The sequence below is a fragment of the Myotis lucifugus genome, unplaced genomic scaffold, assembly GCF_000147115.1.
Source record: "Myotis lucifugus unplaced genomic scaffold, Myoluc2.0 scaffold_35, whole genome shotgun sequence".
Classification (NCBI taxonomy): Eukaryota; Metazoa; Chordata; class Mammalia; order Chiroptera; family Vespertilionidae; genus Myotis; species Myotis lucifugus.
Genome location: NW_005871083.1, coordinates 255973 through 267455, shown reverse-complemented (window position 1 = coordinate 267455; position 11483 = coordinate 255973). Strand labels below are relative to the sequence as shown.

At 50.0% G+C, this 11483-nt stretch overlaps 1 pseudogene; it reads right to left on the bottom strand.

Annotated features, from left to right (window-relative positions):
- Positions 1-10773: 10773 nt before the first annotated feature.
- LOC111825651 lies at positions 10774-10897 on the bottom strand (annotated as a pseudogene).
- Between the last annotated feature and the right edge of the window lie 586 nt (positions 10898-11483).

Genomic DNA, 11483 nt, shown 5'->3' with positions numbered 1-11483 from the left:
ACAAACAATGAATTAATAACAAAAAATAACTTGTTAATTTAAATATAAGCAAATCTTGGTTAAAAGCATTCTAAAATTAACAGGGTGTCAATTTTCACATATGCTATACAGACCAGAAATTTTGTCCACTAAATCCAAAGTCTGTTCAATCGAGTTCTGCAGTATCGAGGTTTACTGTATATGTAGGGGTTCCAGGCCTCCCCTGGGACTTGGAAGGCAGCCCCACAGTAAAGTGGTAGGCTGCCGCACAAGGAAATTCTGAATGTAGCCCGTCGTCTGCCAACAGTGGTTCCACAGGGTGTGGAAACAGGAGAGGGAAGGAAGTGTGTACTTCTTATTTGTGTTCGTCTATATTGGTTGAATTTGTTAAAGCGAGCATCTATTTCTTTCTTAATTAAAAAATGGGGGTGTGTGCTTGAATATATATAAAAGGAAGGAATCTTCCCCCAGAAAATTTCTTCAAGTGGAGGCTGGGTTAGGCGTTGGTGAGCCATTCTGAGCAAAGCTTCAGGCTACCCACGGTCAAGTGCCCATCAGCCCTGCCAGCTGCAGGCTCCTCCTGCCACGATGACACTGCAAAATGCTGCAAAACAGGAGGCTCTGGGAAGGCCACCCCACCTTCCTCCACGCCAGCCCTGCCCATCAGAGATGGGCTCCAGCGAGGCAAACAACAGGCTCACTGTGACACTTTTCTTTTTAAATAAAAACAACAAAACAAGCAGATGAGTGCATCTTAAGGAGACCCTTGGCGGATCTGGCCCCCTTCTCTGTTCCTGAGTCTAGAGGCACAAATCAAACCCCCCTCTGCGGCCATGCAGGGTAGCAGAGGTGGAAGTTAACAGCAATTGCGGAGGGTTTCCTGTGATAAACGCCTCAATCTTCCTTGAAATCTGCGCACTCCCAGCTTTATGGCCGGCTCATGCTGACCAGACCATGTCAGAGGTCACGCTGCCACTTTTTAAAGACTTGGCCAGAGATGAGGATCCTTCGCTATCAGATATACCCGGTGGCCCCAGCGGGACAGAGCTGGTGGGAGATCTGCTGAGCCCCTGGCCAGCTGCCCGGCACTGGGGGGCCATCAGCAAATTACTTCCTGGGCTCCCATCTCCTCGTCCATAAAAGGGACAATAACTTCTGCTGGGAGGTTGCTATGATACGAGCAAGCAAGGGAAATGATTAGAAAAAAACATGATGTACTGAGTAATAAATAAATAACAAAGAGCTTGGACAGTGTGTCCTCAGGCAAATCCAGATTTAAATCAAGGTACCCATTCAACTAACTGCTGAGCCTGGGTTCCCACACCTGTCAAATGGGCATCTCAAGGCACATGGCAACGACCTCTGAGCAGCCTACTTACAACTGCAAATACCCATGCCCCAGCCTCCACCACTTCTCTCTTTTCTCCAAAACACGTATCACTATCCTGGCATCCTGTTTATTCATTTGTTTCATTGTCGTCTCCCATCCCCCCACCCCCACCCCGAAAGCTCCATGGGGACAGGGATTTTTATTTGTTTTATCCTCTATCCCCAGCACCTAGTACAATGTCTAGCACACAGTAGGTGCTCAATAAATGCTGGCTCAATAAAATATTAGCGTTGTTGCATTTGATAATGCATATACTGGATACTTCTGAAACTGATTTGCAGTAAGTCGAATTTATATATTTAAGGTACTTTATTTGAAATATTTATTTTTTAAAGTCCTCTCTTTTCTCCTTTTCTGGAGGGTTTAAACTTTAAGGTGTAAAACTCTGATAGATGTAGGGAGAGGCGGGAGGGGCGCGGAAAGGCATTGGGAATTTGGATGACATTCCTGTGTTTGGGGCCAATTTAAATCCACCTCCTCCCCAAGCCCTCCTTTGCACACCCTCCCCACCACAGACTTTGACGGACTTTGGCTTACTGCCCGGCTGCAGGCACCTTCCATTGCAATCACGGCCCCAGGTGTTTCTCTGTTTTCAAAGAGAACTAAGCGCCTCAGGTGAGCACTGTTCACAGCGGGAGGAGGAGCCGCCTAGGTCTCAGGAATGGTCCTCCCCTTGGAATCCATCATGGAGGACAAGCCAGGGATGGGAGCAGAGCATCTGCCACACAAAGCGCTGGCCTGGAGCGCTGCCCTGGCCAGGACCCGTGTCCAGGTCACTGGGGACAGTCTCTGTCTGCACCAGGGTGGGAACCAGAGAGCGAGGAGACAGGAGGGAGGGTGGGGGTGATGGCCGCTGAGAACCGGCCCAGCGTGGTCCCGGCTGGGAGAGAGAAATGCAGGCCTGGCTGGATGCTGGAAAGGGCTCTGATTAGTTTGCAGCAGTCATGCCCTCCCATTTCTAATGTTCCTTTCAAATCAAGTAAAAAACGGAGGGACGGGCCAGGCCTTTAAATGTGGAATGTTTGGGACAACCCCAGACATCAGAACATCTGCCGAATCTGATTTCGGGCGCGCTCCCTGCCTCCCCATCCCAGGCCTGCGAGCATCTGGGACGACTTTCTTGCTTATCTGAATGATTCCAATTGCAACACCATCTCGTCTGTGGTTTCACTGTTCATTATAAAATCATGTTTTACTTTTAAAATGCAATAATGGTAGAACCAACCTAATTAGGCACCAAAATCTCACAGAAAAGAGAGTTTTCTTTTTTACCCACTACAAGAGAGCTGAAATCAGATTATTACTAAATCTAATTTGCAATAGGTTAAGAGTGAGGTACCAGCGTAAGCCTTTTAATTGATTTCAGTGACTGCGCCGGAAACAAACCTCTGGAGGAAATGGTAACAGCAGAGAAGAAAGCGTTATAATGCATTGGAATGAGCCATCAGGAACTTTAAGATGCAGCTTCTTGGTTGAATGCCCTGCAAATATCTCTTCCCTCTCTCGATCCCCTCATCTTTAAAACGGGAATCAGATCACTTCCTAAACGTTCTAAAGATTTGGGTATGAATACAACCCTCATGTCATGTGCCAGGAACCAAAATCAGAATGTGTAGCTTGGCTGGGAAGTACGAATATTTCTTAACTCACCCTGAAAAACGATAGGACCCGCAACACCCAAGATGAGATGGTCCTTTACATCTTCCGCTTAACAATTGGCTCTGTCCCCCAGCCCCAGCCGATTTCTCTCTCTCTCTGCAACGGACACTCTTTTCCCAGGGTCAGCATGTCCTCCCGAGGCATCCGCAGTAATTCCTTCCTTCTCCCTGCCCACGCACTCACGCGCACTCCGGCCACCAGCTGGCCCAGCATGTTTGGGCCGTTTGCGTGCGACTAGCACGCGCCCTGCTCAGCTTGCAGGCTCCCATTACTGGATGCTTCCTGTTAGGCCGGACTGCACGAAATTGCTGTTTTTGTAGGTCAAAAGCAGTTGCATGTTGGCATATGATAGGGTTCCAACAAGGCACAGAAATAAGAGCATCTGTGTTCCTGGATGGCGGTCCGTCCTCGGGTCAGGATGCGGTTTGGTGCCTGCCTTCACCACCTACTTTGTGGCCTTTGGCCATGACCTTTTCTGTGCCTCAGTTTCCTGATGTCAACCCTGTGACATGAGCCCTGCATTCATCCCCATTTCACAGATGGGGAAACTGAGTCTCAGGGCACTTCTCATTAACACCCACTGACACCTGTCAGACCCCTAGAGTCATGGGCCCGTCGGTAGCAGCAGCACCGATGTCATGGTGCGGTGAGCATGAGTAACTGAGTCATAGAGCGAGACACCTAGCGGCACAGGTGCACTGCAGCCAGCGAGTGGCAGCTGCGGTCTCCTCTCCTGAGCCCCTAGACAAGCCCTGGACAAGGGGGTCACTGCTAACGACTTGTCCAAGCTCTCCCAGCTCCAAGGTGGCCCAGGCAGGCGTTGGTCTGAGCCCTCCTCATGTCCAGCTGCCTCCTATCTCCGGCTCCAAATAAGTCCAAACCCGAGGCCTCCTGGGTACTTTCAGAAGTGGTTTTACACAGGGTCAAAGGGGAGTCCCTGGAAACAAGCCGCTAGTTTGGTTGCCAGTTAGCGGGACAGAAATATTTACTCAGGTGACTGTTCCGTTCTGTGAGACGCCAAACCCTCGCCGATGGGAGGAGGGTCTCAGCACCCCTTGGGTTGAATTTCTTGTTTTTGGACAAGGCTGTCTTTTCTCCTTTAGCCCAACTCATCTGCAGTGTTTTCATACCCATTTTGGTGGCTTCAACACTTGAGCTCTAATTTGCACAATAAAACAAAAATAACCCCTCCTGAGGGACTGGCTAGTCCAGGGGGCTTTTGAGGGCGGGCAAGAACCTCCTCCGCAAACAAACAAACAAGCAAGCAGGTCAGGCCTCCTTCCGCTCTCGCTCTCCCTCCAACAAAGGCGCATGAACCGTGCCAGGCGTCCTGGGCAGGGGCCGGGCATCTGCTCCGTCAGCCCCATGGATCTCTGGGTCTCAGTGGGGAGTCTGCCTGGACGACGGGGGGCAGGCAGCCAAGTGAGCTTGGACAAGTGTCTCGTGTGTCCCTCATCGCTGTTTCCAGCGCCTCTGGATCCCCCACAGGCCGAGACAGGATGTCCTGTGTGTCCCCCCGCCCCCCTTGGCACTCCCACCCCAGCTCCATCAGGTTCTGATCCCTGTACCTTAATTCACCCCAGTGTCGCTTCTCCAAAAGTGATGTGGCAGGCAGGAAAGAGAGTGAAGCTTTTAAAATATATATACTTTTAATCTTTCTGCTCCGTGAACCAGGAAGTCGTGTTTGTCTAAGAGCAAATGAACTGCCACCTCCCCCTACCCCAACCTCCACGAGTTCAGATGCAGAACCTGCCAAATTTGGGTGGAGACCAGCTCTGGCCTGGCGCCTTCGGCCTCCTGGCTGCTGCCAGGCCCAAAGGGACAGAATGTTGGGACGGTCGTTTTTCCTGAGTGACCGGGCCAGAGGAAGCCTTTCTCAAGGACAGGACTCCCCACCTCTGCCTCCTCCATAGTGAATCCATTTTTTAAAGCAGGAACAACCAGGTAGGAAAGGGGGGAGAAAGGTAGGGAGTTTACAAGCGTCTTCCCTGTGAGGGCTTTGCATGATCATAAAAAAAATAAATGGAGCGACTCCCCCCCCCAACCTAGGCACCATTTGCCTTTGGTCCTGATGTCAACCCTGTGACATGAGCCCTGCATTCATCCCCATTTCACAGATGGGAAAACTGAATCCCGGGCGCTTCTCACTAACACCCACTGATACCTGTCAGACCCTAGAGTCATGAGCCCCTCATCCTATTCAGCATGAGTTCATCAGTGATTTTTGGAGCTGAAACCAACCAGAACCCCCTCCCCTCCTCATGTAAGTGGAGACCGAAGGAGAGGAGGGGGCTTGTGAGGGATAGAGTTGCTCCCAGTTTCCTGTCCTCTGGACTGAGATGCCCAATGCAGGCTGCAAAGGAACGTCCCACTTTTCCAGGTGTTTGAAGGTGTTTGTTGAGGATCTGTCCTTCTCTGAGACCCGCTATAGGGACGGGGGAAGTGGCAGGAGGCAAAGGCTCAAGGGACAGTGCTGGCTTTGCCACCTGAAAGGATGCCAGTCCCTCTATCTTTACCAGGACGAAGCAGAGGGGCACAGAAGGGGGGATGGGAAGGAGAGCAGGAGGAGGGAGGGGGCGGGGAGGCCTGCAGCCAGCACCCACATGCTTGTTGTTCCCTCACGTCCATGCACCATCCATGCATCTGCCTGTTCCAGGGGGTCCAAGGCCTGAGCCCCAGTCTGGGGCCCAGCCCCCTGCCCTTCTCACCCCTCAGAAAACCCTCCCAGGCAAGGAGCTGTGAAAGGCTGAGAAACTGCCGAATCATCTGCTTTGGGTTAAAATAAAACACAATCAGATTTTTAGGAAGAAGAAGAAGGAGAAGAAGAAGAAGGAGGAAGAGAAGGAGGAGGAGGAGGAAGAGGAGGAGGAGAAGAAAGAGATAAACTGGGAACTCAGAGTGCAGGGCCCAGACCACTGCCTGGTGGGTTACTGAGTCCATGTTCCCTGACTCCTCCCTTGACACGGGCCACCTCGGTCTCATTAGCCGGAACCCACGGCCAGTGTGGGAGTCTCAGCCCCAGGGCCCCTGTCAGGGACACGGCCCTCCGAGGAGGGCTGGAATCCTGTAGGCCGGGTGTCGGGCTCCTGGAAACCGAGCTCTTGGTGTGTAAGCCCCGGCTCCGAGAGCCGCAGGGCAGCGGCAGGCAGCGGGTCCGGCAGGGCGGCGGTGGCCAGAGTCGGTTTATTGTACAAACATCACCCGACTTGGTCACCAGGCCGGTAACAGGAGACGGTTGGCCTCCCGGTTTGACCTCTCACCCCTCTTTACTAAATAGGCCTAATTATTGCATTTGTCTGTCATTTGAGCCACAAATGATCCATTCAGGTCAGGGGGGGAGGCTGTACTTTTCAGCCCCTGTCTGGAGAGCTCCACTAATTGTATCCTTCAGAGGAAGTTTGGCGGGAGGCTGGCTTGGTCCCCGTGTTTCCGGGGAGGGGACTCTTCCTGCTACAGGGGACGGGATGTCACTGAGCCGTGAGCATCATCCAGCGAAGTCCTGGGCTTCTGGCTCTCCGCTGCAGAGGGAAGCTGGCTCTTCCTTCTTGGTCCCCGGGTTTTAATTCTAGTTCTGCCTGGGTGAAGGGCTTCCCTTGCGGCAGCCTGGCCAACTGCACATTGTCTACCCAATGGCCACTGTGCTTCCTGATGCCCGTGAGTCCCTCTTCCTTCTGTGCGCACAGAGACTACACATCCCAGCCTCCTGCGGTGAGGTGGCCATGTGACCAGAAGTAGGGAATGTCCTCCCCAGGTCTGGACAATAAAAACCTCCTGTGGCCCATCCTCATGGTCTTTCTCCACTTGTTACCTCCAAGCATCTAAAAGAGGGAGGAGCCACAAGATAAAAGGAGTCTGGGTCTCTGAGTGACTTGGTGGAGCAGACATCCACAGCACCCATCCTACCCCTCAACCTGTGTTATACTGTGATGTGAGCACAAAATGACATTTATTTTATTACATCGCTGATATTTGGAGGTTTTTTATAAGCACTAGGCACACCCTGCCTGATAACAGAGCCCCTTATTTATTTCAGGAGGTAATGCACTTAATAAAAGGACTGTAATTTTCCAGCTTCCCTTGCAGCTAGAATTGACCAATGAAATGTAAGCAAATATTATTGGGTAGAACATCTGGGGAAGCTCTTTGAGAAATAAACAGATAGTAGTACATTTCCTTTTTCCATCCTTCAGCAAACATGATGGCTGGAGCTCCAGCAACCGTCTTGAACCATGAGGTGCTAAGGATGGTGGAGCCAAATGCAGAAGTGATCTGAGCCCTTGCTAACTGTGGAGCCACCACTGACCCTGGACTCCCTTTTTCTAAACTTGGTTTATAAAAGAGAAAAATAATCTCGTATATGCTACAACCACAGTTATTTTTTGTTTTCTGCTAAAGATATCTGCACCCAGTCCTAACACCTACATTCCTTAGCTATAAAAATGTAGGAATCCTGCAAAGGTTAAGTGAGGTAATATACATAATGTAAAGAATGCATTCCATGGCAGGACCAAAAGGCAACCCATGTAATCAGGACAGAGCTTTGTCACATGATTACATTGGGGTATAATTATTTGTTCACAACAGGAAGTTGCTTCTGTAAAATGAAAGTAAAAATGCCAACATGAGACACGCATGAGATGGAGGGGCCACCCCCTTGCCTGGACTCCCAGCTGCTGCTTCTTCTCCCTCTTCTCCCCCTCCTCTCCTCACAGCCTGTCTCTGCCCGCCCCCGCCCCCCAAGACGTCCTCCCACATTCTCAGACCTTCGTGACATGTGGTTGGAACAACCCCGATTGCTGTGTTACAGCTAATCAAGGCCCTGGACACTAAGTAATCACAGCAGCTCCAGAATCTACCTTCCATAGAACCTCCCAGGCAGGTTTCCGAATGAGCCCTTCTCTCCTCTTGCCACCACCTCAGAGATGCAAAGCGAAGGTGCCCACAGGAGGCCTCTTAACCTAGTTTCTCCTAAGCAAGGGGTTAGCCTCCCCAGGTGACAGCAATTTATGAAGCAAGGATTTAATGGAATTGACATGTGTATACAACCAATTGCTGACATTTAACCGTGCAATTGCCCTTTCTTGTCCTTGGCAGTAGAACCCCTTGTGAAAGGCAGTCAGGAAACATCCGGGACTCTCTTGGACCCTGGGCTGCTGGGTACTGTTGTGTAGGTTGTTCACTGCACATGGCACCCAGGCGAGGGGCAAGTGGCTAGCCCACCCTGCACTCACAGCCTTGCGCATGCGTGGCTCAGGGCCATACTTGCCAGGGGAAAAAGCACCTCTTTTCAGTTTGCACAACGATACTCTATGGGCTAGTGGCAGGCAGCTTAGATCGCCGACTAGTAAACCCCGTCTTTGTGACGTTTCTACCTCTTTTTGCTCAAGACTTCCAAACGCGAAACGAAGTATTAAAAGCACGCCACGGGGATTTGGGGCACTCCCTGGAGATTAAGCATTCTTATCCCAGTGCATTATCCTGACTTAGAGCTGCCATCGCTTCATCCTGAACAGTGTTGTTTTAATCCTCTGTTCTCCAAGTTAAATGACTGCCTACAACAATAAGGGTGTCCATCAGCTGGCTTGACCTCCAGGGGCTTGGTGCAAGAGGCAGGCAGGTAATTGGTGAGGCTAAAGTGAACCCTGGGTATTAAAATGCCCCACAGACCCCAAACCACACACTGGATTCTCTATAAAGATGTGAGATGCCTGTCTGCACTCCCCTTCCTCTTCAATCCTCCAACTGCTGGTCCCTGAAGGGTCTGTTTCCTGAGAAGAGCCCTTGCATTTTATACCTGAGCAGATGCCTGAAAGCACAGATAGTACCTGGGCACAAACCAGATGTTTTAACTGCTGGTTGTGGTGGATGGAAACACCGTGGAAAGGGAAGCGGGAGGGAGACGGAGAACCGCTGGTTCCAAGACGGAGCAGGGGAAGTTCAGGATGAACCCGGACATCTCGTCACGACAGACACGAGGACAAGCTAGATGGATCATGGGGACATGTCAACCTGAAGGGGCCCCCACTGGCCAAATTTAGGACAATAGGAGCAACAGGATAAATGCTGGAAATAACGAGTTATAACCCAGAGAAGGAAAAGAAACCATGAATCCACACCGATGGCATAAATGAGGGAGAAGGAGAAGTTATTTCATGCAATAAAACCGCAGTGAGAAACTCTAGCAGGAAGGACAGGATGAGACATCAATCACCATGTGGAAGCCACTCTTTGATACTTAGGTCAGGCAGGAATTAGCAGTGGATGCTGGAACTAGTAGGAGAGAGTATGGTGAGTAGAAGGATTTTGCATAGTCTCAAAGTATCTCTCTCTTCTCATAGAGGATTTATCCATTACAAAGGGGGGTCAGTAACTTTACAGAGGAGGGGCACCACCCTCCCCCAGTGACCAGATACCGTCACCAGCCCTGGGACAGAGGACGTCATGGGCCCCTGATATGAAGCCCTAACAAGGACACACATCGCTCCTGGTTTATTTCTGACAAAAATTTCTACACTGAATCTAACCACAAGGAAACATCACATTAACCCAAGCCGAGAGCCTTTCAACAAAGTAACAAGCCTTCCATCTTCAAAAATGTCACGGTCATGAAGGACTGAAAATGGCCAAGGATGTTTCAGAATAGAAGAGACTAAAGAGACAGGACAACTGGCTGCCAGCTGGGATCTGGATCAGATTAACCCAAGCTGAGAGCCTTTCAACAAAGTAACGAGCCTTCCATCTTCAAAAATGTCACGGTCATGAAGGACTGAAAATGGCCAAGGATGTTTCAGAATAGAAGAGACTAAAGAGGCAGGACAACTGACTGTCAGCTGGGATCTGGATTGGATCTCGAACCAGAAAAAGTGTGCGTGATGTGTGCGCGCGCGTGTGTGTGTGTGTGTGTGTGTGTGTGTGTGTGTGTATTCCCCCACCTTTGTCTATAAAGGACATTCATGAGACAATCGGTGACATTTGAACACGCTCTCTAAAGTAGATGAAAGTACTATATCAGGCATAAATTCCTCATTTTCTTAATACTGTGTTATGTAAAAAAGTGTTCTTGTTTCTAGAAAATATACACTGGAATATTTAGAGGTAAGGGGACATCATGTTTATCAGACCAGACATAGCAAATATGGCAATGCGTTAGTTAGCATTTGGGAAATCTCAGCGAAAGGTATACCAGAATTCTTTGTGCTCTTTGAATTCTTCGTAACTTCTGAAGGTGTTAAGTTCTTTCAAAATAAAATGTCTTAAAATAAAAAAAATAATGATTTTGCATCACACACACACACACACACACACACCCATGTTCCCTAGAAGGCCTTCCCAGCCGGTCCCAGGGCATTCCCGCGGGTCTCTGGCATGCTGTCCTGTGACCCTCACTCCCCCCAACATATTAGTGAGCTTTTCCTCTCCTGTGTGTCTTGTCCCCACCCCAAGTGCTCATGGTAAGTTGCTGCAGCTCTTATGGTTATTGTTAGTACAACTCAAGTGAAACAAAAAGCAAAAAGTCCCCCCTCGAAACCAAAACACAAGAAGGTGTGGGTGGAGAGGACAGGAAGTCCTCAGAAACGTGTCTGGCTTGACCAGCTCCCCCCACGGTCTTCACGGTGTTTAATCCAATTCCTTTCTCCAAACAACCACCCCAGGTCACCGACAACAGAAGCAACCAAGTTGTTCTAATGATTCATGGCCCCAGATTGCCGATGTAATGGCCACGCTAGATTTTGCTGTGTTTTCTTTTGGAGAGAGCACAAGTGCAGGCCCCCGCTACCACAAATTATGCAGTTGAATTTCCCACATTTGGGGAAATCGCAGGATGGATAAGCCTTCACGATCATGGCATCTCCCCTGCCAGGTAAGTATTACATGGTTTTGTTACCGTAATTTTGTTACCGTAATTCTCTTAATAGCCATCGACAAAGTAAGGACTTGAAAACCCCCAAACTCGGGGTTAACTTACTGGAGCAGTTACTGAGGCCCCAGAGGGACTGCTTCCAGCAGCAAATGGTTTGAACGGTCAACTGGGGATGCGTCCAAAGTCGCTGAAGATCGCAGGTGATTGGACGTGGAGGAGTACTGGCTGCCTTGGCCTTGAGGACAGAGCCCCAGAGGTTTCCACAGGGACCGGATTCCTGGCATAGTTGGGCAGCGAGGAGATGTCAATGGCACAGACCATCCCTACATCACCCTGCAAAGAAGATGCTGTAATGCTTTTGGGGGGGAAAGAACAGATCATACGGCATTTGGCTCCCTTCCTAGCATCTGTTTTCTTTTTGGCTAGTTGGGAAGATGGAAACGAACACATGAAGTATCTTTGCTGGACCACATGTTGCTGAGACAAAGAGAGGAGGGATTTTCACAGACAAAAGCTATCTTCCATTGGAATGACAGCTCTCGGATAAGAAACCAGGGTCTCAGTCCCAGCACTTGCCGATTGCCGGCCACAGGC